This window comes from Arachis hypogaea, chromosome 9 (assembly GCF_003086295.3).
Source record: "Arachis hypogaea cultivar Tifrunner chromosome 9, arahy.Tifrunner.gnm2.J5K5, whole genome shotgun sequence".
Classification (NCBI taxonomy): Eukaryota; Viridiplantae; Streptophyta; class Magnoliopsida; order Fabales; family Fabaceae; genus Arachis; species Arachis hypogaea.
In genome coordinates this window covers 53,445,747-53,462,048 of record NC_092044.1, presented here as the reverse complement: position 1 = coordinate 53,462,048, position 16,302 = coordinate 53,445,747, and positions in this window count along the sequence as shown.

The window sequence follows — 16,302 nt, the reverse complement described above, 5'->3', positions numbered from 1 at the left end:
TTAACTAAAGTAAACAGAATAACAAAATATCAAAACAAAAGAAAATTAACACTGCAAAGACATTATGGTTATGCAGACAAGTGGTGTTGCTGAATGATTTGCATAGAAAAATAGGTGGCACACCAAACTTAGAATCTTGGTGTGTCACTTTCATTTTTTTGATTTGATGCAATCATCCAAAAAGATTGAAAATAATGTGTTGCATGGAAACACCAAACTTAGAATATAACCATATGCCAATTTATTGAATTTAAACAAAGTAAAGAAAGAAAACAAAGCAGAGAAGAGAAATTATACCTACGGTTGGGTTACCTCCTAACAAGTGCTTTTTTAGTGTCATTAGCTTGACATGTTGTTCTTCACTTTCTTCCTCTTCTTCCAATTTGTTAAGAGGAATGACCTCAAAGGAGGGAAAGATTCAGCTAGTGTCCCTTGTCTTGGCCTTTCCTCAGCAAGCTTCCTTTTGCAAATGGCTTGATTGATCTTGCTTGCTAGATTAGGGACAGAATTGGTGTTCTTGCTAGTTGCCTTCACTTCTTTAGTTTCAAGACTTGGTTGCTGTGTGATTATTGGAGTGATTTCTTCATTAAGAGCCTCCTGCATTGGTGGTTCCATGAGCTTTTCCTCTTTGCACTTCTCTACTTCAATTGAATGTGACTTTTCTGGAACGACTTCCTCACTTTCTTGCTCCTCCACTCCTTTCTTTGTACTCAACATTTGACTTAATAGTTCTTTTATGGAGGAGGTTTGTTGTTCTTCCCAAGATTTCTTCATCTCCTCTTCATATTTTTCGATCACAGATTCAAGGGAAGTTTGTGAGGGTTGTGAGTGTTCATGTTTCTTTGTCACCTCAAGTGGCTTTTGTGAATATAAAAATCCTTGTCTCATGTTCCTCATCTTTCATTGCAATTTCACTTGACACAAGGACCTTTTGTTCTTGTTTTTCCACTTCCTCTTTCACAAATTCATTTTTACTGTTTGATGGTTCTAAGTGTTTCCTTATGTTCTCCAGGTGCTCATTGGTCCTCTGACGGAGGATTTCTTTCCTTTTCCAGGCTTGTTCTTGTATTTCAAAAAATCCTCTGGACTTTTGAAGGAGATCCTTTGAATCACAATTTGAAGAATTATTTAACTCATCACAGTATGGATTACTAAGATTTCTTTGATTTTGACTTTCCCAGCCACAATATGAGTAGTTGTTAGACTCATCAAAATCTGGATCATATTGTGTCTCTGGAAGGTGTCCCATTTTAACTGATTGTTCACATTCTTCTTGATATGTCCAGACACCATGAGGATAATGATATAAGTCATTCTGTGGTTCTAGACAGTATCTCATGTGCTCAGCTTGATCAATTTGTGACTCTGGAGCAAGTCTCCATTGATTGAAGTGCTCATAATTTGTATCTTCTTGGTGATATTCCCAACCATCATTAGAATAATGACTTGAATCATATTGTGATGGTGGGCAATATCCCATGAAGTTTGTTTGATTAAAAGATGAGGTGAACTCCATTTGAATTTTGTAGAACACAACACCAATGAAAATTGAAATTACTCATATCAGATATGAGTTTTGCTTAGTGAGGCAAAAACACAAACACCTTGGTTTCAACTTTAAAACAGAGAACAAAAAAAAGAAAATGCTTGATCTAGACTTCTCACCCACTTAATCATTGTTGATCTAATCAATCCCCGGCAACGGCGCCAAAAACTTTATGGTGTTTTTGTGGAAAAACGAATTTCCAACACACAAATCCAACCGGCAAGTGTACCGGGTCGCATCAAGTAGTAATAACTCACAAGAGTGAGGTCGATCCCACAGGGATTGATGGATCAAGCAACTTTAGTGGGTGATTAGTTTAGTCAAGCTAACATTGAAGTGAAATTGGATGAAATGTAGCCAACAGAAAGTAAAATAGCAGTGAATTTAAAGCTGCAGAATGTAAATGGCAGGAAACTTAAAGAGCAATAAAAGTAAATTGACAAAATCTTAAATGACAAGAAAGGTAAATTGCATAAAAAGTAAAGGGGTTGGGGTGCTGGTAATTAAATAGAGCAATAGATCATAACTCAAAACTCTTGTAGCAAGCTTAAATTGCAGGAAAGTAAATTGGGAGCAATGTAAACAGAGAAGCAAAATTGCAGTGAATCGGAACTTAGAGCAATTGCAGAGGAATTAAAATTGTGCAGAAAAAGTAAATCAGATCATGAACAGAAATGTAAAATGTAAAACAAGTGCAGAGGAATTAAATGGCTTGAAAGTAAATTAAAAGCCAATGGAACAGTAAAAACAGAAGAGCAGCCAAGAACTCAACTCAATTGCAAAATAAAATTGAAGATCTCAGGGAATCAAAGAGACTAGAGAACAAGTCTAGATCTCAAGCCCTTCCTTGATTCAACAGCAAACAGATTGAAGAAGAAATAGAGATGGAAGCATTAAAGAGAGCCTTGATTCAAATCAAAATTCCTTGAATTATGCAGAAGAACAAAGCAGAGATGTTGCAGATGGAGAATGAAAACAGAATTTCTTTCAATCTCAATCCAAAATTCAAACAGAAAGGAAAATTAAAAGAGAGAGAGCTATCTACTACTACTACTCCCTAATGGAGCAAGTCCCTTTCCTAATGGAGCTCTCTATTAGAGCCAACCTCCCCTCTAAAATGAGAGTGATGCCCTTTATATAGGCTTTTTACAAAATAAAAATAAAATGAAATTGAAATTAAAAATAAATTCACAAAAGGAAATTCCTAATCTAGCTTATTCTTGTGCCTTTGAATGGGCTTTGCTTGCTTTGGATTTGAGGAGAAATGGGTTTAGTTGGCCTTGATTCAATTTGGTGAGGAATTGAATTAAATTGAATTTTGGTTGATTTTGGCTCATATGTTGCTCCCAGGAGGCTGCCCTGCCCTTATGGAAGGCAGAGCAGGAAAGTTATGTGAGGAAGCATGTTGCGTGCCAAGTGTGGGAGGGGCATCAGGATGCTGCCCTGCCCTTGTGGAGGGCAGGGCAATGTTGTCATGGTGCGTCCAAGCTTTGCCTCCCTGCCCGTGCTGTGATGCGCCAAGGATGTGCGCCCAAGCTCCTAGCCGTGCCAAATTGTGCGTGCAATGCACCAAGGAATGTTGCTCTGCCCTCCTTGTGGGCAGCGCTTTCCTTGTTCTTGGGTGAAGTCCCAAGTTCAAATCTTGGTGCAGGAAGTTGCTGCAATTTTTCCTTGGTTTCCTTGGCACCTAATTCACGCATAAGGCTTGGCTTCCTTGGAGGTCTTGTGTTCAAACCTTGGTGAAAGCATTTGGTGGAGCAATTTTCCTTGATTCTTCATGAAGAGAAACACGACATTACCCTGCTCTCCAAGAGGGCAGAGCAGAATAATGAGCGCTACTTTGCTTTGGAGTGAGGCTCTAGCTTCGAACCTTGGTGGAAGCACTTTGGTTTATTTTTGCTTATTTTTGGCCCTTAAAGATGCCTTTCACTCATGCCTCAATTGTACGCCAAATATGGATTGCTATATATCGTTGGAAAGCTCTGAATGTCAGCTTTCCAACGCAACTAAAAGCATATCAATTGGACGTCCGTAGCTCAAGTTATAGCCCTTTGAAGTAGGCATGGTCATGCTGTGAGCGCCCAAATTTTAACTTAGCGAAAATTTGCTTCCAACCTCACTTTGTTTCATCATGATATTGCCCTACCCTTGGCAAGAGCAGGGCAGTCTGCGCTGATTGCTTATTCTCCTTTGATTTGGTCATGGGCCACGCTTTTAAAAGCGTGGCCTAAGGCTCCAAAGTGTGCTCCAACTTCAAAGTGTGCCCCAAAGCTCTTTTTTTCTCCTTTTTATCTTATTTTGTGCTTCTTTGCTTCTTTTTCTTCTTATTTCCTACAAGATTTATAAATTTAAAAGATCAAGGAAATATACCATTTAATCACAAAAGCATTCAATATTTAAGCACAATTCATCAATTTCTTGTATGAAAAAGCATAGAAAAATAGGTATATGATGACATGTCATCACTCTCTCATCAGAATCAGGAGCAACAAGCTCATAATCCTCCTCACTGGCATTGTTACCACAAATCCTATAGCGCTTCCTCAGCTCTGTGCAAAACTCAGCATCCACAACAGAAACACACAATAAAACAAGAGAGTCCAGCCAATCGGACATCCCCTCGGGAACTCTGGAAGACATCTCTACAACGTTATTGCGAGAAGACATGAGGCCAACTAATCTTACAAGTAAGAAAAGAAGATGGGGTTACTACAAACATCTCGGACAAAGGGAGAAAACAACTCGGTCAATACTTCTTAGGCGATGAAACAAAGAAAAGGAAAACCCCAAGACTCAAACCAAAGTCCTGGGGCATCCTTTGGAGGCAGTAACAAAGCAAGGTTTCCAGAAATCAATCTACAAGCTTACATCCCAGCATGTCTCAAAAAGAAATTCAAAAAACAGCAAACACCTTTCCTCAAGGAGAAACACAAAAAATCGTTACATTCTACCAAACACGCCAAGTAGAGACCATTAAAGATGCAACCTTTTTCAAGAACAGACAAAAAGCAAATCTCCAAACAAAGCAAGGAACAGACGCAGATTTTTATCAAGTATCAGGCAGGAAAAAACCATAAGCGACAATAAAACCCTAGAAAACCTCAACGGAAAAGCCAAGAGAATGCATAAAGGAAAGATGGGAAAAACATGTCAAGCAAATACAAGACCACGAAAAGATTCAAACTTTCAAACATGCAAAATCAAAGCTTCACCGAAAATTGAAAACGAAGTTACAAAAAAGCCAGTACTAACCTGGAAAGAACAGCAAGCTTCAAAGAAATTGAAGATGGAAGACGAAATTTGGGACGCCCTCTCACAACCAAAAATGCGAACAAGAGCAATGTCGCAGAAGAGAAAAAATGAAAACTACAAAACTCCAAGAGAAAGTAGAAGTGCAAACGAAAGAACAGAAAGCAAAGAGAGCAGAAAAAAGAAGTTATAAAAAGGCTAAAGGAGAGAAACCGTTTCTGTGTTTTCAAAATCAAAGTAAAGAGCCAAAGGGAAACGGGGTAATTAATGCTCAAATTAAAGAAGGCATTAAACCCTCGCACGTTCCCAAAAAAGCGCCGATATAAAAGCGCACGTCTTTTAGAAGAAACGTTCTACATTCAAAGCTACTAGAAAATGAATCAACAAAATGCTTGAGTTCGGCTTCACCAAAGAAAGATCGAAGTCAAGGACTCGACCTCAAAAAGAAGACCGAGCTCAAGCAGGGCACTGTTCATATCCTGGGTCAAGTTGTCCGACCCGGGATGTTCTACAGACAAAGTGACCGACCTCTTCAGGTCAGGACAATCCGACCTCTTCTCAAAGAGCTCGGCCAAGTCACGAGAAAGCCCAAACAAAGGGCCCAAATAGAGGAACACGCCCCAGATCCAAAGGCAGCCCAAAGCCTACAAAAGAAGGGCGGTTCCCTTGAAGATAAGATGACCTCACTTGAAGATAAGATAAAGATAAGATAAGATAACTAACTTATCTTATCCACAGGAGGCCACATCTCACCATTATAAATACACTGGAGCACCCAAGTATAACTCATATTCTGATCCTATTCAATACCTGCTTAATACCCTTGCTAACTTAAGCATCGGAGTCCCTTGCAGGTACCCCCCACCCTTCGGTGATAAAGGATCAGTAGCACTCTCAGTTCCAAAAGTCGGACATACCAGCTCCGACCGCTATACACCTGCCGGACACATCGGCTCCGACCAACACAGAAGATCTCAACCGAGATCGACCTACAGTTTCAGGTAACCCTCGGAACAGTTGTAGATCTACTTTTGTTCCTTCTCTTTTCTTTCCATTCAATTCAAGGTAATTCATAATAATTGTGTTTCTTTTTTTGTTTCTTTTTATTGTTGTTGTTAATTCCTTGCAATAATTGTTGTTAGATTATATTCTTATTGTTGATTTCATGTGCTTTTCTTTTGTACCTTCCAAGTGTTTGATGAAATGCTTGGTTGGGTTTTAATGTAGGTTTTATTCCTCTTGGCCTAGGTAGAGTAATTAGTGATTCTTGAGTTATCTAATTCCTTTGTTGATTGACAATTAGAAGTTGCTAATTGGTTTGAATGTCTCTAAAGCTAGTCTTTGTTTTAGGAGTTGATTAGGACTTGAGGAATCAAATTGATTCATCCACTTGACTTTCCTCCATGGTTAGAGGTTAACTAAGTGGGAGCAATGGACAATTTGTTGTCACAATTGAGGAGGATAACTAGGATAGGATTTCTAATTCTCATATCTCACCAAGAGCTTTGTTAGTTGTTAGTTTATTTTACTTGCCATTTATAATTCTTGTCTAAAATCTTAAAAACCCCAAATATAACTCACAACCAATAACAAGACACTTCATTACAATTCCTATGGAGAACGACTCGAGGTTCAATACATTGGTTATTAATTTTAGGGGCTTGTTTTAGTGACAAACAATCTTTTGTATGAAAGGATTATTGCTTGGTTTAGAAACTATACTTCGACGAGATTTCATTTGTGAAATTCTAAATCATCAATAATCCAATCATCACATATTGCCTCGCCGAAAGAACTCATCAACGTAACCTCACCTTGGCCATTCGCAAAATGGGGACTCGACCTTCTTGGACCCTTCCCTCAAGGATCGGGACAAGTTAAATTCCTCATAGTAGGAGTAGACTATTTCATAAAGTGGATCAAGGCAGAACCCCTAGCTAATGCCACTGCTCAAAGAAGTCCAAAATTTTTATATAGGAATATTGTCATAAGGTTCGGAGTTCCATACTCTATTACCACAGACAATGGTACTCAATTCACAGATGCAGTCTTCAGAAAGTTGGTGGCCGACTTGAACATAAAACAAAAATTCACTTCCGTAGAACATCCCCAAGCCAATGGACAAGCCGAAGCTGCCAACAAAGTCATATTGGCTGGGCTAAAATGGAGATTACAGGACGCAAAGGGAGCCTGGGCTGAGGAGCTCCTACAAGACCTATGGGCATATTGAACAACGCCACATTCCACCACAAAGGAATCACCCTTCCGATAAGCATACGGAATGGAGGCAATGATCCCAGTAAAGATGAGGAAGGGTCACCTAGCGTGATCCACTATAGTGAAGAAGCCAACTCCCAACTTCAAAGGGAAGAACTCGACCTACTTCCAAAAGTCCAAGAAAAAGCTCGGATCAGGGAAGAAGCATTAAAACGTCGAATGGCTTTGAGATACAATCAAAAGGTAGTATAGCGAGTTTTTGCAGAGAACGACCTCATCCTAATCTGAAATGACATCGGAACAACTCGACCTGGAGAAGGAAAGTTGGCAGCAAACTGGAAAGGACCCTACCGAGTCATAGAAGTACTTGGAAAGGGCTACTACAGACTGTCCGAACTCAATGGGCGAGAGCTTCCTAGGTCATGGCACCCCTGCAACTTGAGAAGGTACTATAGTTAGGATGATAAAGGATCTTAGGATAAGACGCACTCTTTTTCCTAAAAAGGTTTTTTAATGACGCGCCAAGCCAAGACCTACAAATCACCCGACTTAGAGGGATAAAGCTCCAGCATGTATATATTTACATTTTCTTTTGAAGAAAATATGTTCAGATCTTCTACAAATGCTCAAGACGCATTAATCTGAAACATTCATCGTCCGATTATAAAGCTACAGATCAGCAGAAAGTGAAAATTAAATTCACTAAACGATCACGATAAAGATCAAAGATGAAAACCAAATTCATTAAAAGGTCGACCAAACGAGGGTTAAACCCAATCTCTACAAAATTGGCAAAGATGAAAACAGAATAATGCAAGAAGTTATGGAAAGTGATCCATAGAAAGGAGCTGACGAGGTCCTAATAAAATGGATTGCTAAAAAATAACTTAAAGACTGGCCGACATAAAGAAGTCAGACCAGTCGCAATAACCAAAGTTATAAGTAAGTCCCTGGAAAGAGGTCTGGCCAGCCCTATAAAAGAGGATTACAAAATAACTTAGAAGGGCAGACGTGATAAAGTCGGCCCAAAACAAAAAAGTTATAAAAGTAATCCCTGAAAGAGACCTGAACAAGGTCCAAGAAAGAGGATTACAAAATAACTTAGAAGGGCAGACGTGATAAAGTCGGCCCAAAACAAAAAAGTTATAAAAGTAATTCCTGAAAGAGACCTGAATAAGGTCCAAGAAAGAGGATTACAAAATAACTTAGAAGGGCCTGACGTGATAAAGTCGGCCCAAAACATAAATGTTATAAAAGTAATCCCTGAAAGAGACCTGAACAAGGTCCAAGAAAAAGGATTACAAAATAACTTAGAAGGGCCCGACGTGATGAAGTCGGCCCAAAACATAAAAGTTATAAAAGTAATCCCTGAAAGAGACCTAAACAAGGTCCAAGAAAGAGGATTACAAAAATAACTTAGAAGTGCCCGACATGATGAAGTTGGCTCAAAGCATAGAAGTTATAAAAGTAATCCCTGAAAGAGACTTGAACAAAAGTCCAAAAAAGAGGATTACAAAAGATAACTTAGAAGAGACCGACATGATGAAGTCAGCCCAAAACATAAAGCTACAAAAGTAATCCCTGAAATAGACCTAAACAAGGTCCAAAAAAGAGGGTTACTAACAACAACTTGGACAAAACCGACATGACGAAATCGGAAACCTCAGCGTTATACAATGTAATTCCTAATAAAGACCTGAACAAAGTCCAAACAAAACGAATTGCTGGAAATAACATCTGGCAAAGGAATCAAGCCAACCCAAAGAGGTCAGACAACGAAAAGTTCCAACACTCTCAAAACCTAGAATGGTACCAAGACGAGTGCAGACAGACATGATATAAAGACATAAAGTTATAATAATAGCAAGCTTTAGAGGCCACTAAAATTAGCCCCAAAAGCTTGGAAACTACTTTTTTTTTTCAAAATAAAGTTGCTAAACAAGCAACTAAAAGAGTGTCAACAGTCAGCAAACATCATTTACAAAATAAAGAGTTTAAAAGCCCACAAGATGGGCTATCTACACAAGCAATTAGAAAATTCAGTTAACATCCGAAGGCTTCTCGGCAGCATCAACATAGGGTGAAGGAGGGCGAGTCTAGAGAGGCACTGCATCCACTATCCCGTCATCTTTATTCAAGATTCGGCAATCAGGATCTAATTCAAGATGAACGACCTCAGAGGAAGGAGCTAAAGAAGTCGACACAACAGAAGCTTTGGCAGCAGGCTCAGAGGGAGGCTCAACATCTTCATCATCAAGATCGTCAGGGACAATCTTGCCATCCTTCACAACATTATCCAAACTGAATAGAGCAAGGTCGACCTCCGGGGCAAGAACCCAAACCTGCTCCTTCAGGTTCTCATAAGCAGCATTTACACTGCCTACAAGGTGACCCTGGAGCTCGAAATAATTAACCCGGGCTGACTCTAACTCCTCCTTGAGATGCATCACTTCCCGGTAGGTCGTACGTAGCTTTCTTTGTGCCTCAACACCGTGTCTTCAGCCAACTGTATAGAAGCCGCCAAGGCAACGGAACTAGCCTTTTCACTCTCCAACTTGGTCATTTTCACTTGGAGTTCCTCCTTCAAACCCTTCATTCTGTCAAATTCCTGCTTAGCCTCCTCCATAAAGGCCTTGGTGGTGTGAAGAGGAAGATTTTGGGCAGTTTGGTACAGGGCAGCTCTGATGACTTGCATCATTTACCCTTCTTTCTTGCATAAAGAAGACCATAAAAGAGCACAAATCTCATTTGATCAGTACAATTCATGCATTATTTGATGAATATTATGGTACACTACTTTGAGATGAGTTGTAGTGAATTGTAGGTGAAAAAGGCATCAAAAATGGAAAAAAGACAAACAAGAGGCTGGGCGTGTGAGTCTGGCGAGTCACTTGGGGGCAAACGTCACAAAAATGCACTGGCGTGGTACGCCAGGAGCTAAGCGTGGCACGCCAGTACTAAATTCCAAAAGGGAGATCCAAGCATGCATGTGGGCGTGGCACGCCAGGGACTAGGTGTGGCACGCTTGTACAAAATTTCAGAGAGCAAAATGGAGGACACAAAAGGGGTGTGGCATGCCAGGTTGGGCATGGCATGCCAATTCACTACCTCAAGAAGAATCTCCATTACGCCCATTGAGAGAGGGAGCTCTGTTGTACTTGATGGATTGATAATAGTGAAATTCTTATTCTCTTCATCTTCTCTTGATTTGCTAGAAGGAATTTCGTTCTTAATGCTTAGTGTTCAATTATCTTAGAAAAGAGATTGAATGCAATTGGGTTTCATGGGAACCTTGGCAAAGGAAACATGAAACTATGCTTGAAATCCCTTCTCACACTTGCGTAGATTCTGGGTTTTGGTGATGGGATACGTGACATATAATCCTCCCTCTACCTGGACCTACAAGGGTGTGTGGTATAATCAGGGACCAAGCATATCTCTCTTCATGAGCAATTAGACCAAGGAATTGGCTATTGATCAAGATCTGAGAGATTGAGTCACCAAGGGATTGGGGCTCAATCAATCAAGATTGCCAAGAGGTCAATGAGTTGCATGATTGAAGAAGATATAAGCTAGATTTGATCCACATAGACAACATCTCCCAATCTCAATGAATTCCCTTATTCTTATCTATCCATTTCTTTATAGCTTAATTTTACATTCAGCAGTTCCCCATTCCCATTTACATTCAAGTCATTTATCATTCAGCACTTTAAATTCTGCAATTTCTATTTCTGCACTTTATTGCTTTTCTTTATATTCTAGTCATTTACATTTATGCCATTTACAATTCTGCACTTCACAATCTTATTGATCCGCTTGACTAATTCATCAATCAAATAAAACTGCTTGGATTTGCCAATCTCTGTGGATACGATCCCACTCTACTGTGGGTTATTACTTGGCATTAATTTTGGTGCGCTTGCCAAAAGAACTGATTCACTAAATTTTTAAAAGGGGTAGTGAATTCAGGTCATCAAGCTCTCATATGTGCCATCTTAATGCTACTTCGAGTTATAAAATCTAAGTGATGAAAGAGAGAAACATCATCCATAGCGAGGGCACCATAAGGACCAATCTGCTGGTCAACAAATCCAATGGGGTCAAAATCAGGCGCATACAGATTGAAAGGTTCAATGGTTCGAGGTCTTTTGGAAGGAGGGATGGCCATAGAAGAAACCACAGCAGCAGTAGAAGACTGTGGAGGATCCACTAAACGAACCCAAGGAGTAGGGATCATTCTCCTCAGGCTAGGGGAACTCGGCACAGACGGCTTCAATGAGACCTGAGAGGACCCTTCCCCATCCGTCTTGGTCGAGATGTTCTGAGCTGCAGTAGCCTTTCTCGCCTTTTTTGAAAGCTTTCATCACATCATTATTCTTGTACATCTCTGTAAAATAAAATCAGTACTTTTACAAACCAAGAAAGAAGAAAAAAGCAAAGTAAAAACAAGAAGCAATATATATCAAGTAATACCCAATGCAGCTCGGACGAGGGAGGGGTCCCCCAAAGATTTTTTAGTATCCAAATGAGGAGGTTCCCCCCAAAGGTCCTCCAAAACTGTTACAAAGGCCTCCTTGTACATATCTAAAAGAAACCCACGAGGCTTTCTTTTTTGAAGAAATCCCAAGCTTAGTTAAAACAAACAAATAAAGGAAAAGAGTTTGAGAAGGGGTAACATCCAATTCTTGGCAAAGAAGCTAAAAAATCTTAATAAAGCCCCAAGAGTTCGGGTGAAGCTGGGACGGAGCTACATTACACGACCACAACAAATCAGTCTCAAACAAAGTAAAGAGAAAAGTGATGTCCAACTGGCTGAAAAAATAGTCGTAAGCATAAAAGAAAGGGCGCTCCCCCTGGGTCAGGACAGGGAAGCAAACCCTCTCCTCGGAGTCAGGTGCCACCAATTCATAATTCCTCTCTTGATCTCTACTCTTACAGAGACAGTGATGTTTTCTAAGCTCCACACAGAATTCAGCATTTACCATAGAAACACACATCAAAACAAGGGAGTCCAACCAATCGAACATCTCCTCAAGGACCTTAGAGGACGTCTATACAATATTTTTGCAAGAGGACATGGCCAACTAGTCCTACAAACAAGAAAAGGAGATTGGATTACTAAAAAATATCTCGGATGAAATCAAAAAACAACTCAGCCAACATAGTCCAGCACAGTACAAACAGCAAAAGGAAACCCCAGGACCCACACCAAAAAGATCTAGGAGCATCCTTTGGAGTCAATCAGGGAACAAGGATTCAGGAAAATCTACAAGACTAATGTCCCAACAAAACTCGCAGCAAAGACAAAGAGAAACCCTTTCTCAAAAAGCAACATCCCAAAAAGAAAAGAAAGTCATTACCCCAGAAATCCATCAAAATAGCTACCTTCCAAATTCACAGTCTTAGCTTATCAACAAACAAAAAGCAAAACAACACGAAGAAAATCAAAATGAACCATCAAAAGAAAGGGTTCTTTTACGGGATTCATCAGCAAAGAAAGCTATCAGCATGACAAAAAATATCAAAGGAGCAATCTTCTTGGAAAAACAAACAGTATGAACCCTAGAATACGAAGGAACCATTTCAAAAGCAAGAAAAACCCCCGAACAGTACACAAGCAGGCGCACAGTGATACAAAAAGATTCAGATTTTCCAGCATGCACTTCAAGAGAAAAATCGAAACTTTATCAAAAACTGAAGGCAAAACAACAAAAGAGAAAGTAAAACTAACCCGGAGAAAGGAGAAAGAGCTCTGAAGAAAGGCGGAAGCCGGAGCGAAGAAATATTCCCTTGAGCAAAGCACAAGACACAGCGTCGAAAAATGAAAAGACAAGCTCCAGGTGAAACAGAAGAACAAAGAAAAGAGGGAAGTTACAGAAAAGAGAAAACCGTTTCTTGAGAGCAAAATTCAAAATAAAAGCCAAGAGAAATGGAGCATCAAAAACCAATTAATGAGGGCATTAAAACCCTCGTGCATTCCCAAGGCTAGGACGCTAATACAAAAGTGCGCGCTTTCAGAGGAAATAAAAAAAGAAACGTTCCGCAATCAAAAAAGAACTCTACAAAGATAAAATCAACAAAATGCTCGATTTCGGCTTCACCCGAGAAGGTTTGAAGTCCTAAAACTAAAACTCGACCTCCAAATAAAGACTGAGCTCGAGCAGGGGCACTGTTCATACCCTGGGTCAAGCTGTCCGACCCGGGATGTTCTACTGACAAATCGACCGATCTCTTCAGGTCAGGACAATCTGACCTCTTCTCAAAGAGCTCGGCCAAATCACCAGGAAGAGCCCAAAAAAGGCCCAACAGAGGAACACGACCCAAATCCTAAGGCAGTCCAAGCCTATAGAGATAAGGGCGGTTCCCTTGAAGATAAGATGACTTCATTCAAACATAAGATAAGATAAGATAAGATAACTCTCTTATCTTCAGAAAGGTCATTCCCCACCCTTATAAATACACTGGAGCACCCAGGTATAACTCATACTCTGATTCTACTAAAAACCTGTTTAATACCCTTGCTAACTTAAGCATCGGAGTCCCTTGCAGGTACCACCACTCTCCGGTGACAAACAATCAGCAACATTGATAGTCCAACAAATCAGACGCGGCAGCTCTGGTAACCACCTACACGCCGGGCATGTCATTTCCAACCAGCACAGAAGATCTCGACCGAGATCGACCTACAGTTTCATGTAACTCTCGGAACAGCGCCTCATTAAAAAACCTTTTTCAAGAAAAATAGTGCACCTTTGTCCCAAGATCTTTTATTACATCTTAACTATAATACCTTTTTAGGTTGCGGGAGTGCCATGCTCTTGGTAGCTCTCGCCCCTCGAGTTCAGACACTTTGTAGTAGCCTTTTCGCAGTACCTCTGTGACTCGGTAGGGTCCTTTCCAGTTAGCCGCTAGCTTTCCTTCTCTGGGTCGACTTCTTCTGATATCTTTTCGGATTAGGATGAGGTCATTGTTGGTGAAGCTTCACTGCACTACCTTTCGATTGTATCTTAAGGCCATGCGGCGTTTTAGCGCATCATTTCTGATTCGAGCTTTTTCTCGAACTTCTGAGAGTAGGTCGAGCTCTTCCTTTTGAAGTTGGGAGTGAGCTTCTTCACTGTAGAGGATCGTTTTGGGAGATCCTTCTTCAACTTCTACCGATATCATTGCCTCCATTCCATAAGCCAATCGGAAGGGTGATTTCTTTGTTGTGGAGTGTGAAGTTATCCGATATGCCCATAGGACTTGTGGGAGCTCTTTAGCCTAGGTTCCCTTTGCATCTTGTAGCCTCCGTTTTAACCCGGCTAGTATAACTTTATTGGCAGCTTCTGCTTGTCCATTAGCTTGCGGGTGTTCTACGGATGTGAATTGGTGCTTTATCTTTAAGTCGGCTACCAATTTTCTAAAGCCTGCGTCTGTGAATTGAGTGCCATTGTCTGTGGTGATGGAGTAAGGAACCCCAAACCTTGTAACAATGTTACTGTACAAGAATTTCTGACTTCTTTGAGTAGTGGCATTATCTAGGGGCTCTGTCTCAATCCATTTTGTGAAGTAATCCACCACTACAATGAGGAACTTGACTTGTCTCGATCCTTGGGGAAAGGGTCCGAGGAGGTCGAGCCCCTACTTTGTGAATGGCCAAGGTGATGTTACACTGATGAGCTCCTCTGGTGGGGAAATGTGGAAGTTAGCATGCTTTTGATGTAAAGCTTTGACTTTGCATTTGGGTTTTTGCTCTGTTGTTGCCTCCAAAGGGTGCCTCTATTTTTGCTCTGTTGTTGCCTCCTCTGACACTTGATGTTTTGCTGTTATTGTCTGAGTTGTTTGGTAGTAGCCCCATTTTCTTTTTCTTAGTGTAGGAATATTTGACCTATGTCTTCTCGCAAAAATATTATTGAGATGTCTACTAAGATCCCGGACAGCATGTCTAACTGGCTAAATTCCATAGTTTTAATGTATGTTAGTGTGGCTGACCCTGAGTACTGTGTGTGACTTAGGAGGTTCCATAGAATTCGTAGGGATAGGGATGAGGAGGAGAATTATGAGTTGGTGTCGTCGGACCCTGAGGAGAGGGTTTTTTTCCTTTCTTGACTACGGGGGAATGACCCTTACCTGATATGGTTAGGACTTTTTCTTCTTCCGAGGTTGATGGATTTTACAGTGTTTCTTGGATGAGGCTTCTATTATTGCTCCCTGGTTTGGTGTTGGCTAGTTTTGAAAGTACATCAGCTCGGGCATTCTATTCTCGAGATATATGTCAGACCTCATATCCCCCGAATTGTCCGAGCTGTTTTCTGGTTTTGTCCAGGATCCCCCGAATTATCCGAGCTATTCTCTGGTTTTGTCCAGGGTCCCCCGAATTGTCCGAGGTATTTTTCATGGTGAGATACTTAGCTTGGTAGCTCCTTTCTATTTGTGAGGGGACTACTTGTGAATCACTAGACACGGTAAGCTTTAAACCAGCCAGTAGTGTCTCGTATTCAGCTTGGTTGCCTAGCTCGATTTGGGTTCCCTGATCGCTTTCTATAATTACACCTGCACCACTCCCAATTTTACTTGAAGAGTCATCCACGTAGAGATTCCATTTTGTGGGAGTTCCTGGGGTGTCAGTGTACTCTGTAATGAAGTTGGCCGGATACTGTGATTTGATGGCTGTCTGAGCTTTATGTCAAAGATCAAATTTGGATAACTCGACTGTCCACTGTAGGATTCTTCCAGCTAAGTCTGTTTTCTATAGGATGCCTTTTATGGGCTGGTTGGTCGGAACTCTGATAGTGTGAGCTTGAAAGTATGGGTGGAGTCATCAAGAAGTGAGTATGAGGGCGTAGGCAAACTTTTTCTATCTTTTGATAGTTTAGTTCGGCCCCTTGTAGAGCTTTGCTAATGAAGTAGACGAGTTGTTACCCGCTTTCGTCTTTTTTGACTAGTGCTGAGGCTATTGCCCGACTTCCCACTGTGAGGTGTAACATGTGTTCTTCACTTTCCTGTGGTCTGGTAAGAATGGGTGGTTGCCCCAAGACTTTTTGAAATCTCGGAAGGCTTGTTCGGACTCCATTGTCCTTTTCAAAACCTCTCTCCCTTCCTTAGTATACCTCTTTGAGGTGTCTTTGGCAGGATGATTTAGAGATCCCTCCTCCTGTGAATCCTCTATTTATCATATGAACATGTCTCTCCGGGATGTGAGGTGGACATTCTACTCGTCTGACCTCTTCGGTGTGGGGTGAATGTTCTACTCGTCCAACCTCTTCGGTGTGAGGTGGACGTTCAACTCGTCCGACCTCTTTGGTGTG